The sequence below is a fragment of the Ambystoma mexicanum genome, chromosome 10 (assembly GCF_040938575.1).
Source record: "Ambystoma mexicanum isolate Mex_15411 chromosome 10, UKY_AmexF1_1, whole genome shotgun sequence".
NCBI classification, from domain to species: Eukaryota; Metazoa; Chordata; class Amphibia; order Caudata; family Ambystomatidae; genus Ambystoma; species Ambystoma mexicanum.
Window position 1 is genome coordinate 112,827,984 of NC_090932.1, and position 17,971 is coordinate 112,845,954.

Genomic DNA, 17,971 nt, shown 5'->3' on the forward strand with positions numbered 1-17,971 from the left:
TGACTAGGCCATGCGTCAGGAAGAGTGCAGTATGCCAACATGCTCGACTAGGCCATGTGTCAGGAAGAGTGCAGCAGTGCAGTATGTCAACAAGCTCGACTAGGCCATGTGTCAGGAAGAGTGTAGCATGTCAACAAGCTCCACTAGGCCTGTGTCAGGAAGAGTCTAGCATGCGAAAAAGCTCGACTACGCCATGTGTCAGGAAGAGTGCAGTATGCGAACAAGCTCGACTAGGCCATGTGTCAGAAATAGTGCAGTATGCCAACAAGCTCGACTAGGCCATGTGTCAGGAAGAGTGCAGTATGCCAACAAGCTCGATAAGGCCATGTGTCAGGAAGAGTGCAGTATGCAAACAAGCTCGACTAGGCCATGTGTCAGGAAGAGTGCAGTGTATGAACAAGCTCGACTAGGCCATGCTTCAGGAAGAGTGCAGTGTGTGAACAAGCTCGTCTAGGCCATGCGCCAGGAAGAGTGCAGTGTGTGAACAAGCTTGACTAGGCCATGCGTCAGGAAGAGTGCAGTGTTAGAACAAGCTCGACTAGGCCATGCATCAGGAAGAGTGCAGTGTGTCAACAAGCTTGACTAGGCCATGCGTCAGGAAGAGTGCAGTATGCCAACATGCTCGACTAGGCCATGAGTCAGGAAGAGTGCAGTATGTCAACAAGCTCGACTAGGCCATGTGTCAGGAAGAGTGCAGTTTGTCAACAAGCTCCACTAGGCCATGTGTCAGGAAGAGTGCAGCATGCCAACAAGCTCCAGTAGGCCATGTGTCAGGAAGAGTGCAGTATGCGAACAAGATCGATTAGGCCATGTGTCAGGAAGAGTGCAGTATGTCAACAAGCTCGACTGGGCCATGTGTCAGGAAGAGTGCAGTGTGTCAACAAGCTCGACTAGGCCATGTGTCAGGAAGAGTGCAGTATGCCAACATGCTCGACTATGCCATGTGTCAGGAAGAGTGCAGTATGTCAACAAGCTCGACTAGGCCATGTGTCAAGAAAAGTGCAGTATGTCAACAAGCTCAACTAGGCCATGTGTCAGGAAGAATGCAGCAGTGCAGTATGTCAACAAGCTCGACTAGGCCATGTGTCAGGAGAGTGTAGCATGTCAACAAGCTCCAAAAGGCCATGTGTCAGGAAGTGTCTAGCATGCGAAAAAGCTCGACTACGCCATGTGTCAGGAAGAGTGCAGTATGCGAACAAGCTCGACTAGGCCATGTGTCAGAAAGAGTCTAGCATGCAAAAAAGCTTGACTACGCCATGTGTCAGGAAGAGTGCAGTATGCGAACAAGCTCGACTAGGCCATGTGTCAGGAAGAGTGCAGTATGTCAACAAGCTCGACTAGGCCATGTGTCAGGAAGAGTGCAGTTTGTCAACAAGCTCCACTAGGCCATGTGTCAGGAAGAGTGCAGTGTGTCAACAAGCTCGACTAGGCCATGTGTCAGGAAGAGTGCAGTATGCCAACATGCTCGACTATGCCATGTGTCAGGAAGAGTGCAGTATGTCAACAAGCTGGACTAGGCCATGTGTCAAGAAGAGTGCAGTATGTCAACAAGCTCAACTAGGCCATGTGTCAGGAAGAATGCAGCAGTGCAGAATGTCAACAAGCTCGACTAGGCCATATGTCAGGAAGAGTGTAGCATGTCAACAAGCTCCACTAGGCCATGTGTCAGGAAGAGTCTAGCATGCGAAAAAGCTTGACTAGGCCATGTGTCAGGAAGAGTGCAGTATGCCAACAAGCTCGATAAGGCCATGTGTCAGGAAGAGTGCAGTATGCAAACAAGCTCACCTAGGCCATGTGTCAGGAAGAGTGCAGTGTGTGAACAAGCTCGACTAGGCCATGCGTCAGGAAGAGTGCAGTATGTAAACAAGCACGACTAGGCTATGTGTCAGGAAGAGTGCAGTATGCCAACAAGCTCGACTAGGCCAGGTGTCAGGAAGAGTGTAGCATGTCAACAAGCTCCACTAGGCCATGTGTCAGGAAGAGTGTAGCATGCGAACAATCTCGACTAGGCCATGTGTCAGGAAGAGTGCAGTATGCGAACAAGATCGATTAGGCCATGTGTCAGGAAGAGTGCAGTGTGTCAACAAGCTCGACTAGGCCATATGTCAGGAAGAGTGCAGTATGCCAACATGCTTGACTAGGCCATGTGCCAGGAAGAGTGCAGTATGTGAACAAGCTCGACTAGGCCATGTGCCAGGAAGATTGCATCATGTCAACAAGCTCGACTAGGCCATGCGTCAGGAAGAGTGCAGTGTGTGAACAAGCTCTACGAGGCCATGCGTCAGGAAGAGTGCAGTGTGTGAACAAGCTTGACTAGGCCATGCATCAGGAAGAGTGCAGTGTTAGAACAAGCTCGACTAGGCCATGCATCAGGAAGAGTGCAGTGTGTGAACAAGCTTGACTAGGCCATGCGTCAGGAAGAGTGCAGTATGCCAACATGCTCGACTAGGCCATGTGTCAGGAAGAGTGCAGCAGTGCAGTATGTCAACAAGCTCGACTAGGCCATGTGTCAGGAAGAGTGTAGCATGTCAACAAGCTCCACTAGGCCATGTGTCAGGAAGAGTCTAGCATGCGAAAAAGCTCGACTACGCCATGTGTCAGGAAGAGTGCAGTATGCGAACAAGCTCGACTAGGCCATGTGTCAGAAATAGTGCAGTATGCCAACAAGCTCGACTAGGCCATGTGTCAGGAAGAGTGCAGTATGCCAACAAGCTCGATAAGGCCATGTGTCAGGAAGAGTGCAGTATGCAAACAAGCTCGACTAGGCCATGTGTCAGGAAGAGTGCAGTGTGTGAACAAGCTCGACTAGGCCATGCTTCAGGAAGAGTGCAGTGTGTGAACAAGCTCGTCTAGGCCATGCGCCAGGAAGAGTGCAGTGTGTGAACAAGCTTGACTAGGCCATGCGTCAGGAAGAGTGCAGTGTTAGAACAAGCTCGACTAGGCCATGCATCAGGAAGAGTGCAGTGTGTCAACAAGCTTGACTAGGCCATGCGTCAGGAAGAGTGCAGTATGCCAACATGCTCGACTAGGCCATGAGTCAGGAAGAGTGCAGTATGTCAACAAGCTCGACTAGGCCATGTGTCAGGAAGAGTGCAGTTTGTCAACAAGCTCCACTAGGCCATGTGTCAGGAAGAGTGCAGCATGCCAACAAGCTCCAGTAGGCCATGTGTCAGGAAGAGTGCAGTATGCGAACAAGATCGATTAGGCCATGTGTCAGGAAGAGTGCAGTATGTCAACAAGCTCGACTGGGCCATGTGTCAGGAAGAGTGCAGTGTGTCAACAAGCTCGACTAGGCCATGTGTCAGGAAGAGTGCAGTATGCCAACATGCTCGACTATGCCATGTGTCAGGAAGAGTGCAGTATGTCAACAAGCTCGACTAGGCCATGTGTCAAGAAAAGTGCAGTATGTCAACAAGCTCAACTAGGCTATGTGTCAGGAAGAATGCAGCAGTGCAGTATGTCAACAAGCTCGACTAGGCCATGTGTCAGGAGAGTGTAGCATGTCAACAAGCTCCAAAAGGCCATGTGTCAGGAAGTGTCTAGCATGCGAAAAAGCTCGACTACGCCATGTGTCAGGAAGAGTGCAGTATGCGAACAAGCTCGACTAGGCCATGTGTCAGAAAGAGTCTAGCATGCAAAAAAGCTTGACTACGCCATGTGTCAGGAAGAGTGCAGTATGCGAACAAGCTCGACTAGGCCATGTGTCAGAAAGAGTGCAGTATGCCAACAAGCTCGACTAGGCCATGTGTCGGGAAGAGTGCAGTATGCCAACAAGCTCGACTAGGCCATGTGTCAGGAAGAGTGCAGTATGCAAACAAGCTCGACTAGGCCATGTGTCAGGAAGAGTGCAGTGTGTGAACAAGCTCGACTAGGCCATGCGCCAGGAAGAGTGCAGTGTGTGAACAAGCTCGTCTAGGCCATGTGCCAGGAAGAGTGCAGTGTGTGAACAAGCTTGACTAGGCCATGCGTCAGGAAGAGTGCAGTGTTAGAACAACCTCGACTAGGCCATGCATCAGGAAGAGTGCAGTGTGTCAACAAGCTTGACTAGGCCATGCGTCAGGAAGAGTGCAGTATGCCAACATGCTCGACTAGGCCATGTGTCAGGAAGAGTGCAGTATGTCAACAAGCTCGACTAGGCCATGTGTCAGGAAGAGTGCAGTTTGTCAACAAGCTCCACTAGGCCATGTGTCAGGAAGAGTGCAGTGTGTCAACAAGCTCGACTAGGCCATGTGTCAGGAAGAGTGCAGTATGCCAACATGCTCGACTATGCCATGTGTCAGGAAGAGTGCAGTATGTCAACAAGCTCGACTAGGCCATGTGTCAAGAAGAGTGCAGTATGTCAACAAGCTCAACTAGGCCATGTGTCAGGAAGAATGCAGCAGTGCAGAATGTCAACAAGCTCGACTAGGCCATATGTCAGGAAGAGTGTAGCATGTCAACAAGCTCCACTAGGCCATGTGTCAGGAAGAGTCTAGCATGCGAAAAAGCTTGACTACACCATGTGTCAGGAAGAGTGCAGTATGCGAACAAGCTCAAATAGGCCATGTGTCAGAAAGAGTGCAGTATGCCAACAAGCTCGACTAGGCCATGTGTCAGGAAGAGTGCAGTATGCCAACAAGCTCGATAAGGCCATGTGTCAGGAAGAGTGCAGTATGCAAACAAGCTCACCTAGGCCATGTGTCAGGAAGAGTGCAGTGTGTGAACAAGCTCGACTAGGCCATGCGTCAGGAAGAGTGCAGTATGTAAACAAGCACGACTAGGCTATGTGTCGGGAAGAGTGCAGTATGCCAACAAGCTCGACTAGGCCAGGTGTCAGGAAGAGTGTAGCATGTCAACAAGCTCCACTAGGCCATGTGTCAGTAAGAGTGTAGCATGCGAACAAGCTCGACTAGGCCATGTGTCAGGAAGAGTGCAGTATGCGAACAAGATCGATTAGGCCATGTGTCAGGAAGAGTGCAGTGTGTCAACAAGCTTGACTAGGCCATGTGCCAGGAAGAGTGCAGTATGTGAACAAGCTCGACTAGGCCATGTGCCAGGAAGATTGCATCATGTCAACAAGCTCGACTAGGCCATGCGTCAGGAAGAGTGCAGTGTGTGAACAAGCTCTACGAGGCCATGCGTCAGGAAGAGTGCAGTGTGTGAACAAGCTTGACTAGGCCATGCATCAGGAAGAGTGCAGTGTTAGAACAAGCTCGACTAGGCCATGCATCAGGAAGAGTGCAGTGTGTGAACAAGCTTGACTAGGCCATGCGTCAGGAAGAGTGCAGTATGCCAACATGCTCGACTAGGCCATGTGTCAGGAAGAGTGCAGCAGTGCAGTATGTCAACAAGCTCGACTAGGCCATGTGTCAGGAAGAGTGCAGTGTGTGAACAAGCTCGACTAGGCCATGCGTCAGGAAGAGTGCAGTATGTAAACAAGCACGACTAGGCTATGTGTCAGGAAGAGTGCAGTATGCCAACAAGCTCGATAAGGCCATGTGTCAGGAAGAGTGCAGTATGCAAACAAGCTCGACTAGGCCATGTGTCAGGAAGAGTGCAGTGTGTGAACAAGCTCGACTAGGCCATGCTTCAGGAAGAGTGCAGTGTGTGAACAAGCTCGTCTAGGCCATGCGCCAGGAAGAGTGCAGTGTGTGAACAAGCTTGACTAGGCCATGCGTCAGGAAGAGTGCAGTGTTAGAACAAGCTCGACTAGGCCATGCATCAGGAAGAGTGCAGTGTGTCAACAAGCTTGACTAGGCCATGCGTCAGGAAGAGTGCAGTATGCCAACATGCTCGACTAGGCCATGAGTCAGGAAGAGTGCAGTATGTCAACAAGCTCGACTAGGCCATGTGTCAGGAAGAGTGCAGTTTGTCAACAAGCTCCACTAGGCCATGTGTCAGGAAGAGTGCAGCATGCCAACAAGCTCCAGTAGGCCATGTGTCAGGAAGAGTGCAGTATGCGAACAAGATCGATTAGGCCATGTGTCAGGAAGAGTGCAGTATGTCAACAAGCTCGACTGGGCCATGTGTCAGGAAGAGTGCAGTGTGTCAACAAGCTCGACTAGGCCATGTGTCAGGAAGAGTGCAGTATGCCAACATGCTCGACTATGCCATGTGTCAGGAAGAGTGCAGTATGTCAACAAGCTCGACTAGGCCATGTGTCAAGAAAAGTGCAGTATGTCAACAAGCTCAACTAGGCTATGTGTCAGGAAGAATGCAGCAGTGCAGTATGTCAACAAGCTCGACTAGGCCATGTGTCAGGAGAGTGTAGCATGTCAACAAGCTCCAAAAGGCCATGTGTCAGGAAGTGTCTAGCATGCGAAAAAGCTCGACTACGCCATGTGTCAGGAAGAGTGCAGTATGCGAACAAGCTCGACTAGGCCATGTGTCAGAAAGAGTCTAGCATGCAAAAAAGCTTGACTACGCCATGTGTCAGGAAGAGTGCAGTATGCGAACAAGCTCGACTAGGCCATGTGTCAGAAAGAGTGCAGTATGCCAACAAGCTCGACTAGGCCATGTGTCGGGAAGAGTGCAGTATGCCAACAAGCTCGACTAGGCCATGTGTCAGGAAGAGTGCAGTATGCAAACAAGCTCGACTAGGCCATGTGTCAGGAAGAGTGCAGTGTGTGAACAAGCTCGACTAGGCCATGCGCCAGGAAGAGTGCAGTGTGTGAACAAGCTCGTCTAGGCCATGTGCCAGGAAGAGTGCAGTGTGTGAACAAGCTTGACTAGGCCATGCGTCAGGAAGAGTGCAGTGTTAGAACAACCTCGACTAGGCCATGCATCAGGAAGAGTGCAGTGTGTCAACAAGCTTGACTAGGCCATGCGTCAGGAAGAGTGCAGTATGCCAACATGCTCGACTAGGCCATGTGTCAGGAAGAGTGCAGTATGTCAACAAGCTCGACTAGGCCATGTGTCAGGAAGAGTGCAGTTTGTCAACAAGCTCCACTAGGCCATGTGTCAGGAAGAGTGCAGTGTGTCAACAAGCTCGACTAGGCCATGTGTCAGGAAGAGTGCAGTATGCCAACATGCTCGACTATGCCATGTGTCAGGAAGAGTGCAGTATGTCAACAAGCTCGACTAGGCCATGTGTCAAGAAGAGTGCAGTATGTCAACAAGCTCAACTAGGCCATGTGTCAGGAAGAATGCAGCAGTGCAGAATGTCAACAAGCTCGACTAGGCCATATGTCAGGAAGAGTGTAGCATGTCAACAAGCTCCACTAGGCCATGTGTCAGGAAGAGTCTAGCATGCGAAAAAGCTTGACTACACCATGTGTCAGGAAGAGTGCAGTATGCGAACAAGCTCAAATAGGCCATGTGTCAGAAAGAGTGCAGTATGCCAACAAGCTCGACTAGGCCATGTGTCAGGAAGAGTGCAGTATGCCAACAAGCTCGATAAGGCCATGTGTCAGGAAGAGTGCAGTATGCAAACAAGCTCACCTAGGCCATGTGTCAGGAAGAGTGCAGTGTGTGAACAAGCTCGACTAGGCCATGCGTCAGGAAGAGTGCAGTATGCCAACAAGCTCGACTAGGCCAGGTGTCAGGAAGAGTGTAGCATGTCAACAAGCTCCACTAGGCCATGTGTCAGTAAGAGTGTAGCATGCGAACAAGCTCGACTAGGCCATGTGTCAGGAAGAGTGCAGTATGCGAACAAGATCGATTAGGCCATGTGTCAGGAAGAGTGCAGTGTGTCAACAAGCTTGACTAGGCCATGTGCCAGGAAGAGTGCAGTATGTGAACAAGCTCGACTAGGCCATGTGCCAGGAAGATTGCATCATGTCAACAAGCTCGACTAGGCCATGCGTCAGGAAGAGTGCAGTGTGTGAACAAGCTCTACGAGGCCATGCGTCAGGAAGAGTGCAGTGTGTGAACAAGCTTGACTAGGCCATGCATCAGGAAGAGTGCAGTGTTAGAACAAGCTCGACTAGGCCATGCATCAGGAAGAGTGCAGTGTGTGAACAAGCTTGACTAGGCCATGCGTCAGGAAGAGTGCAGTATGCCAACATGCTCGACTAGGCCATGTGTCAGGAAGAGTGCAGCAGTGCAGTATGTCAACAAGCTCGACTAGGCCATGTGTCAGGAAGAGTGCAGTGTGTGAACAAGCTCGACTAGGCCATGCGTCAGGAAGAGTGCAGTATGTAAACAAGCACGACTAGGCTATGTGTCAGGAAGAGTGCAGTATGCCAACAAGCTCGACTAGGCCAGGTGTCAGGAAGAGTGTAGCATGTCAACAAGCTCCACTAGGCCATGTGTCAGGAAGAGTGTAGCATGCGAACAAGCTCGACTAGGCCATGTGTCAGGAAGAGTGCAGTATGCGAACAAGATCGATTAGGCCATGTGTCAGGAAGAGTGCAGTGTGTCAACAAGCTTGACTAGGCCATGTGCCAGGAAGAGTGCAGTATGTGAACAAGCTCGACTAGGCCATGTGCCAGGAAGATTGCATCATGTCAACAAGCTCGACTAGGCCATGCGTCAGGAAGAGTGCAGTGTGTGAACAAGCTCTACGAGGCCATGCGTCAGGAAGAGTGCAGTGTGTGAACAAGCTTGACTAGGCCATGCATCAGGAAGAGTGCAGTGTTAGAACAAGCTCGACTAGGCCATGCATCAGGAAGAGTGCAGTGTGTGAACAAGCTTGACTAGGCCATGCGTCAGGAAAAGTGCAGTATGCCAACATGCTCGACTAGGCCATGTGTCAGGAAGAGTGCAGCAGTGCAGTATGTCAACAAGCTCGACTAGGCCATGTGTCAGGAAGAGTGTAGCATGTCAACAAGCTCCACTAGGCCATGTGTCAGGAAGAGTCTAGCATGCGAAAAAGCTCGACTACGCCATGTGTCAGGAAGAGTGCAGTATGCGAACAAGCTCGACTAGGCCATGTGTCAGAAATAGTGCAGTATGCCAACAAACTCGACTAGGCCATGTGTCAGGAAGAGTGCAGTATGCCAACAAGCTCGATAAGGCCATGTGTCAGGAAGAGTGCAGTATGCAAACAAGCTCGACTAGGCCATGTGTCAGGAAGAGTGCAGTGTGTGAACAAGTTCGACTAGGCCATGCTTCAGGAAGAGTGCAGTGTGTGAACAAGCTCATCTAGGCCATGCGCCAGGAAGAGTGCAGTGTGTGAACAAGCTTGACTAGGCCATGCGTCAGGAAGAGTGCAGTGTTAGAACAAGCTCGACTAGGCCATGCATCAGGAAGAGTGAAGTGTGTCAACAAGCTTGACTAGGCCATGCGTCAGGAAGAGTGCAGTATGCCAACATGCTCGACTAGGCCATGAGTCAGGAAGAGTGCAGTATGTCAACAAGCTCGACTAGGCCATGTGTCAGGAAGAGTGCAGTTTGTCAACAAGCTCCACTAGGCCATGTGTCAGGAAGAGTGCAGCATGCCAACAAGCTCCAGTAGGCCATGTGTCAGGAAGAGTGCAGTATGCGAACAAGATCGATTAGGCCATGTGTCAGGAAGAGTGCAGTATGTCAACAAGCTCGACTGGGCCATGTGTCAGGAAGAGTGCAGTGTGTCAACAAGCTCGACTAGGCCATGTGTCAGGAAGAGTGCAGTATGCCAACATGCTCGACTATGCCATGTGTCAGGAAGAGTGCAGTATGTCAACAAGCTCGACTAGGCCATGTGTCAAGAAAAGTGCAGTATGTCAACAAGCTCAACTAGGCCATGTGTCAGGAAGAGTGTAGCATGTCAACAAGCTCCAAAAGGCCATGTGTCAGGAAGTGTCTAGCATGCGAAAAAGCTCGACTACGCCATGTGTCAGGAAGAGTGCAGTATGTGAACAAGCTCGACTAGGCCATGTGTCAGGAAGAGTGCAGTATGCAAACAAGCTCACCTAGGCCATGTGTCAGGAAGAGTGCAGTGTGTGAACAAGCTCGACTAGGCCATGCGTCAGGAAGAGTGCAGTATGTAAACAAGCACGACTAGGCTATGTGTCAGGAAGAGTGCAGTATGCCTACAAGCTCGACTAGGCCAGGTGTCAGGAAGAGTGTAGCATGTCAACAAGCTCCACTAGGCCATGTGTCAGGAAGAGTGTAGCATGCGAACAAGCTCGACTAGGCCATGTGTCAGGAAGAGTGCAGTATGCGAACAAGATCGATTAGGCCATGTGTCAGGAAGAGTGCAGTGTGTCAACAAGCTCGACTAGGCCATGCGTCAGGAAGAGTGCATTATGCCAACAAGCTCGACTAGGCCAGGTGTCAGGAAGAGTGTAGCATGTCAACAAGCTCCACTAGGCCATGTGTCAGGAAGAGTGTAGCATGCGAACAAGCTCGACTAGGCCATGTGTCAGGAAGAGTGCAGTATGCAAACAAGATCGATTAGGCTATGTGTCAGGAAGAGTGCAGTATGCCAACAAGCTTGACTAGGCCAGGTGTCAGGAAGAGTGTAGCATGTCAACAAGCTCGACTAGGCCATGTGTCAGGAAGAGTGCAGTATGTCAATAAGCTCGACTAGGCCATGTGTTAGGAAGAGTGCAGTTGGTTTACAATTCCAATTGAGTTCTGTGTTAAGAAAAGTGCTGTGGGTTTATCAGTCGGACCCTATTCTATGTTAGGGAAAGCACAGTATGAATATTGTCCTGAGCCCGCCCTGTATTAGAATCTTTACAGTCTGCATGTGACCCTGACACAGTGCAATCTGTACATTTATTTGACCTTTGTTCTAAGGTCATTCTGCACATCAGCATGGCCTTGTTCAGTGCTATTTAAAGTGCTGGTATCATATTAGGATCACCCGTTCTGTATAGAAACATCATGGCCCCTTCCCATATTATGAAAAGGACAGTCCTTGTATATGCCTGACCCTATGATGTATGCCGCTATTGTAAGTTCAGTCATTATAACAGCCAGACCCAAATGGATATGACAAGGATATGACCTACACATTAGACATTTCATCCCCAACAAGACTGCATTATATTGAGGATATTGACCTGTCACCAGAGACAAACAGTAGCCTTGTTGACCCAGGAGTAGCTCTTTCTGTGCAGCAAATTCCGGCAGACTTAAAATCCCCTATCTCAGAATCCATTGACACCTCTCACTTGCCATTAGAGAATACCAGTAGCCTTGCAGACCCAGGAGTAGCTCTTTCTATGTAGCAAACTCCAGCAGGCATAAAATCCCCAAGTAACAGCAATTGCAGTATAGATATAGCACCACCTGGTGAGAATCAAGCTATCCAGCTTCCTGCAAGCCCTCCGGTGAACCTGATTGATGGCAATGATATAAAAATGGCCCTACTCAATACCAGGCCACTTAGAAAACATGCCCTAGACATCCATGATTACAGCTCATGGCATGATCTAGACATCTTGTGCTGAACGGAAACTTGGATTACATACACGAGCGGTCCCATGATTTATATGGCCCCTCCAGAAGGGTACTTCATTATTTGTAAAAACAGAGATACAGGACATGGGGGTGGAGTAGCTGTTATTGCCAAAGAAATTTTCCAATTCTTTCAGTGCTGAAGCGTATGTGATAATTGTGAGATTCTTCACATAAAACTCACTCCTACTTCCTGTAGTTGTCTTAAGCTCATCATCATATATCAACTCCCATAGTGAGATGGTCAACTTCAATGAAGACATAATTCAGATATTAAAAACAACCAGAGGACCAAACCGCTCCACCGTATTAGTGGGTAACCTTAACAGATGGCAGAACAACCCTAGGGATAAGGAAGCAGCGGCACTAGAAAAGGCACTTGAAGAGATTGACTTCCAGGTCCAGAATAATGAACCCACGTCCAATGCAGGAAACATCTTGGACTGGGTTGTATCGAGAAACCTGCAACTTGATATGAAGAATACCATCCCATGCACATGGCAGACCATTGTATCATTAATTTTTCTGTACTACTACACAATAGTCCGACAACCGTACCAAATCCTATCAAAGAAGTATGCTGTCACAACCTAAAACTAATCAAAGCTTCCCATCTTCCCGATTGCCTCCACAACATTGTGTCAAACATATCTAACTCAGACACCCCTGAATTTCAAGTAGAGAATTACAATAAAGCTTTGACAGACATGCTAACTAAAGTAGCCACGTTCAAGAAAAAACTAGCGAGGGAAAACTCCAATCGTAAAAAATGGTATACCTCAGATCTCTCCATCTTAAAGAAAAAGAAAAGGCGAGCAGAACAACTTTGGCTAAAATACCCAACTGCCACTAAAAAGGCAGGTTGGAAGACCCTAGAGCAATTATACAAACAAGAGATCGTGACATCCAAAAATTACTTCTGTAATGAAGAAATCTCTGGAGCTAATAATAATTCTAAAAAAACTTTACGAGATTTGAAATTGCTCGAAAAACCCAAAAAACACTCCCTACCCATCCATTCCACAGACTAAGATTGTGATGACATCCAGAAGGCCTTTGCTAACAAACTGGCAGTAGCTCATGACAAAATTGAGAGTAGATCAAATGGCTGCTTTGCCTTATAATCCCGCCCTGTCAGTACAAATCAAGGAACATCCCCGATTTCTCTTTAAGTCTATCACGAGTTTTGAGATGGATATGAACCTCTTGTCAATGCAACCTACATCATGTCGGGAAAACATCCTCTCTGCCGAAATTGTTCTTGAAAATAAAAATATCTTTATTCCTTTCTTCACTAGATTTGTAAACTCCTCATTCAACCATAACTCTGTTCTGGAGTCCATCAAGGTGGTTACTATCACTCCATTAGTGAAAAAAGTAGGGTTGGACCCTAAAGATGGGAAAAACCTAAGACCAATCACAAAATCAAATTTTCTACTGAAAATACTGGATAAAGTGGCCACCATCCAACTACAATCTTTTCTTGAAGCACCTTCTAAATTTCACATTAAACAATCAGGGTTCAGAGCAAATCACAGTACTGAGACAGCATTGCTTGACCTTCAGACCAACATGTTCGAGTTCCTGGATCAGGGGAAAATAAGGCTACTGGTCCTCTTAGATCTGTCAGCGGCATTCAACCTATTGGAATACAAACTCCTGCTTCACATCTTGATAGATCTTGGGAAGTGTGCTACATGATCTACAAGCTGGATTCACTCCTTTCTGTTGCACAGACAATCCTCTGTGTGTTGGGGGAATGCTTCCTTTAAACCAGCTCTGATTCGCTGCAATGTACTACACAGTGCCTGCATATCCCCTACTTGATTTAACTTGTACATTAGACCTCTCTGCAGTTTCTTAGAGAAACAGGGGGTCTTTTTTACGAGCTATGCTGATGACACCTAGCTAATTGTGGAAATCAGTGGGGACTATGACTCCGATACCATAGGACTTAACTCCATCTACTGCACAATTGAACATTGGATGACTGAGAATTGGTTTGTTTAAACAGAGGAAAACCCCAATTATTGATGTTTGGAACACCAGCAGCTAGAGCTATATTGGGTAAAAAAACTTTGGTTTTCATATTAAGGATTGCACCATATATGTCTCTGGAAAGGTTAAGATATTAGGTGTCTTTCTTGATTCCTCACCTAGTGCTGAAACACAGGTGAACTATATCTTCCAAAACTGACACTACTATCTTAGACTCTTAAAGAACATTAAACCCTTTATTTCAGAGTCAAACTGCTTATCAATCACACATGCAATCATTCTCTCCCGCCTTGATTATTGTAATGCATTGCTGATAGGTGCCAACAAAAAATGCTTACAAAAACTCCAGATTCTTCAAAATTATGCAGTTTGCATCTGTGAGGGAATTTCTCAACCAGAGTGTAATGGATTGTTGAGAGGCCACCCTCAACACAGGGAGTTCCTTCCCTCCCCAATCTAGGTGTCACACAAAAACAGTTTAATGTCAGTTCTTTATTTAGCCCTTTCTCCAATTCATCTAATACCCCTTGGATCCATCTCCCTGAGCTACCAATGAGCCAAGAACCAGGCCGGTGTACAGGAAATATTAGATGTTAAGAAAAACACACTAAAATGTCAAACACCACTTTATCCGTGGAACAGCACAATAAACATCTCTTAAAATAAATAAATCACAGAAATGGGTTAGGAAGAACACGAATAAAAAACAATTCTTTACTTTCTACAGATTTCACTTCAAGAAATAGTGAAACTGGTCAATAAACAAAAACAATTGCGTGTGCAATGCAGTGCAATTTCGATTTTCCTGTGCACTTAATAGGCTAGCAGTAAATAAACACAGGGTGATTTAGCAGTGAGCTTTTCAGATCCCCCTACTTTGGTCTGCGTTAGGGAAGTCAGACAGAAAAATTGGGATGATTAAAGAATTTTGGATTTGAGACCCCCTCCACTTAAAGGCCTGTGTTGGGAAGCTGGATGGTAAAAATTGGGTTGATTTGAGAATTTTGGATTTTGCAACCCCTCCACTTAAATGCCTGTGTTGGGGAGGCTGGATGGTAAAAAGTGGGATGATTTGAGAATTTTGTATTTCAGACCTCCAATTAAAGGCCCATGTTGGAGAAGCTGAACAGAAAGATTGCACGATTAAATCGCAGACTATAGTTTTCGGCGAACACTGGTAATGAGCATTGTTAATTTTGAATTTTTACAAAAATCACCCGGTGGTGTTCCACCAAGGGGAATTAATTTAATTAATATTTTTTTTTAGTAAACTAGACTAAGGATCTACACAGTTTTGCCCCTGCCCACTATAAAGGGAAAAGATTTAAGGCAACCAGATTCCCCCACCTTTGGTTTCAATTAGTTCATTCAAAGCTTCTGTTTAAAGTCCAAGAAAGCCAGCTGCATTTCAGGTCCCTCTTAGAGGACAGGGCATGGGTCTGATCACTCCACTCTCAAGGAGGGTTCCCACTCTTCACCATAGGGCCCAATCAGCTGTTTTGGGCCTCCCCAGCAATAGACACCTTTACCCAGATGCAATCTCAGCAATCTCCTTTGGTGTTTCCTTGAAGCTGTCAGACAGTACATTTCAGCAGCCCTCTGAGATGGTAATTGTAGCAGCTCTCCCCTTCTCCCATAATGTATTCACTTCATATAGCAGTGATGACACCATCAATATTTCAAATTTGGGCAGTGCCCTGCAAGAGTTCCCGCAACCGCTCTCCTCCCAAATCCAGCCTCTGTCTATGGATTGGTTTAGGAGTCTGGAGCAGACACATGGCAACTTCCATTTGAAATCCCCTTTTGTTCCCATGTCAACCTTTTGGCAAACATCTAGTTATGTGTAAAAAATGTTGTGATTTACTAGTAACTGTCATAATGTATATATTTTTTGATTCAGCTAATCATGGGGAATTTAAATAAATGACAGCCGGGTACGCACCATTTTGTATGGCTGTTTCGCAATTTTCTGCCATTTTTACAAAACACATAATAGTTAGGAACATGCAATTTACTCCCCACATTCCTAATTTTACCCTCCACCAGATCGCCAACTCTTAAATTCGGAACATTATCAGATCAGCCAGAAACCCTTTTTAGATGGACATTACAGTTCCCTGAGTCACAGGTGGATTAATTTTATTTCAACAAAATCACCTGGAAATGATCTAAAAAATGACACATAAATCAATATAGTATGACTTTTGGTGGCTGAGAAAAAGGGTCTACACTTGTGATAGTCCATTTAAACTTAAGGGGGAATCTTCATATGTGCAAATATGAGCTTCCCTTCCTCCAGGCCATTGTCACTCTTGGACAGTGTCTTTATTAGTCTCTTTGTTGTTTGAAGTTTGTTGCAGATTGTAAATACCTGGGATGCGCCAGTCAACACAGAGATCCCCCACTGCAGACATATGGCATCCTGTCCTCTTATCTAAAGGATACAACTATTTTTTTTATCTGAAATGATTCTATTTCTTGTATTTCTTTCAGAGTTCTGCCTTGATTGCAGCCCCTGATTTCACCCCCGACCCCCTACATTCCGGTCATGAACCAGACAGGGCCAATTGTCCTGCGAACAGCTAAGCCTTCAGAGAAAGTTTGTTTTCCAACAGCCTTCAAGCAGGACACATTTTATTGCAGTTGTAAACAGTTGGATGCACAAACCATGCTGGCAGTCGGGGAGGCCACCTGTGAATTCTTTCCATTGTCCTTGGCTGAAATGAACCCCCATACTGCATTTTCTAACATCAGCCTTTATTCTTTGACACACCGTGTGTTTTACTGATCCGAGTTCACTTTGCTTTTGTGCTGAAAGTGGAAGGCTGTTTCTTTCAGTCATTAACAAAATACACTTTTAATTAGTTGCTGTTTGTTTTTCTGCTGGAAAGTTGGTCTGAATTTTCACAGTGCACCCCCTCTGATGGGTGACAGTTTCAGTGAAAAAAAATGCTGCATTTATTTCTCAGCACCACAATGTGATGTGCTTTTGCAATCTGCACTCCAATTATATTTTTGTTTAGCCTTCTCTGGATTTCCCCCGCAGAAAGACAACAGCATAGTCTGCTTAAATAGAGCCACGTTTCCAGCATGCAGGTTTCTGAATGCTGGCTGGTCAGTTTCCCAGTGGGCCCTTCAGTTCTGTTGGGTTGGGGCCTTTGATTACACCCCACAAGAACACATAATATCTTCCAGACATTTCCTACATTGGCTTCCAATTCCAGACAGAATTCACTTCAAGACAGCTACTCTCATGCATAAATGCCTCTATGGCAAGGCTCCTGCCTACTTGAAGGCCCATGTGACCCCATATGAGCCTAAACATAACTTACATTCAACCACCCGTGCCTTAGTCAATAGACACAAGGTTAGATGAGCCAATGGACTTGGACAGGCCTTCCCCTCCTTAGCATCCCAGCTGTGGAATTCCTTGTCTCTCACTCTACATTTGAACAAGAACATAAACTCCTTTCGTTCTTTGCTGAAAACATTACTCTTTAATTCGAGTTCATTCTGTTCGGTGCTGAGTATATCAACCTTACTACTCATGTCCTGTCCTCTATATGTGTTTCCTTTTGTGCATTTATGTACCCCGTGCCTGCGTGTCCCGGTGCTATAGGAATAAATAAAAAAAATAAAAAATGCTATGTAAGTTGATTGGTCTTGTATAGCGCCCATCGGCCACTATTAGTGGCCTCGCTGAACAAATTGCAATACAAACAGTGCAGTCAAAATATATAAGGGGCCAACATCTGCAATTCCTTTTGCATGATTGTGAAACGCCAAACTTAATTTGGAATAGTGCAAACTGCTTATCAACTTGAACCCAAAGAGTTCAAAAGCTTATATGTAAAGAGTATCTGCATGCCAAAAACTGACTGTTAAGAAGTCTCAGTGATTCTAATTGCTTGTAAAGATAGGGGTATCAAATATAGGGCTTAGCACAGTGGCAGGCATCTTGCTAATAGTTAAGAGGCAGCATCATTCTGATTAAGGGGGATGCAGAGGAAAAACACTTAAAAAGGAAGTGGGCTAAGTGGGTCAAGTGAGAGCGGTTTGCAGGACATTGTGCTGCTGTTTATCCTGAACTATTTTGGATTGCTACACTTCCTAGCTTGACTGCAGTGGATTTACTACTGTTACCTTAAATCTCACAGAGAACGCTGCAGAGACTGAAACTGCGCCTCTAACATCAACGCGGCATGTGATGACTTTAAAAACCCAAAATACCGCAAAGCGGGCTAAGTGGGTCAAGTGAGAGCAGTTTGCAGTTAGCCTGGAGCCGGCAGGGCGTGGTCTATACTGACTTAATATGCCCATTCTCAGCTGCCTGCTCCTCGCCAACCTCCGCTTCGACCATCCGATGGCTGCAGGAACTTAACTGTAAGTACACTGAATCTTGAAGGGGGAAAAAAAAGAAGACTGTAGGAGTGCTACCACAGGGAGACTGCGGGGCACGCCCTTTGATCCCGCTGCACTCTGTTGCTAACAGTGAAGATTTATCAAGTGGTATAGAAATTGCATATTACATTTTCCAAGCAAGATTCTGGTATTATGAAAACCCCCCAGAACAAAGGACCCAGTACCGTTATAATAGCAGATGCTAGCCTTAGTAGGAGTTTAAGTATTTTGATTCCTGCGACAACTCAAAAATCTGCAATCTGCCT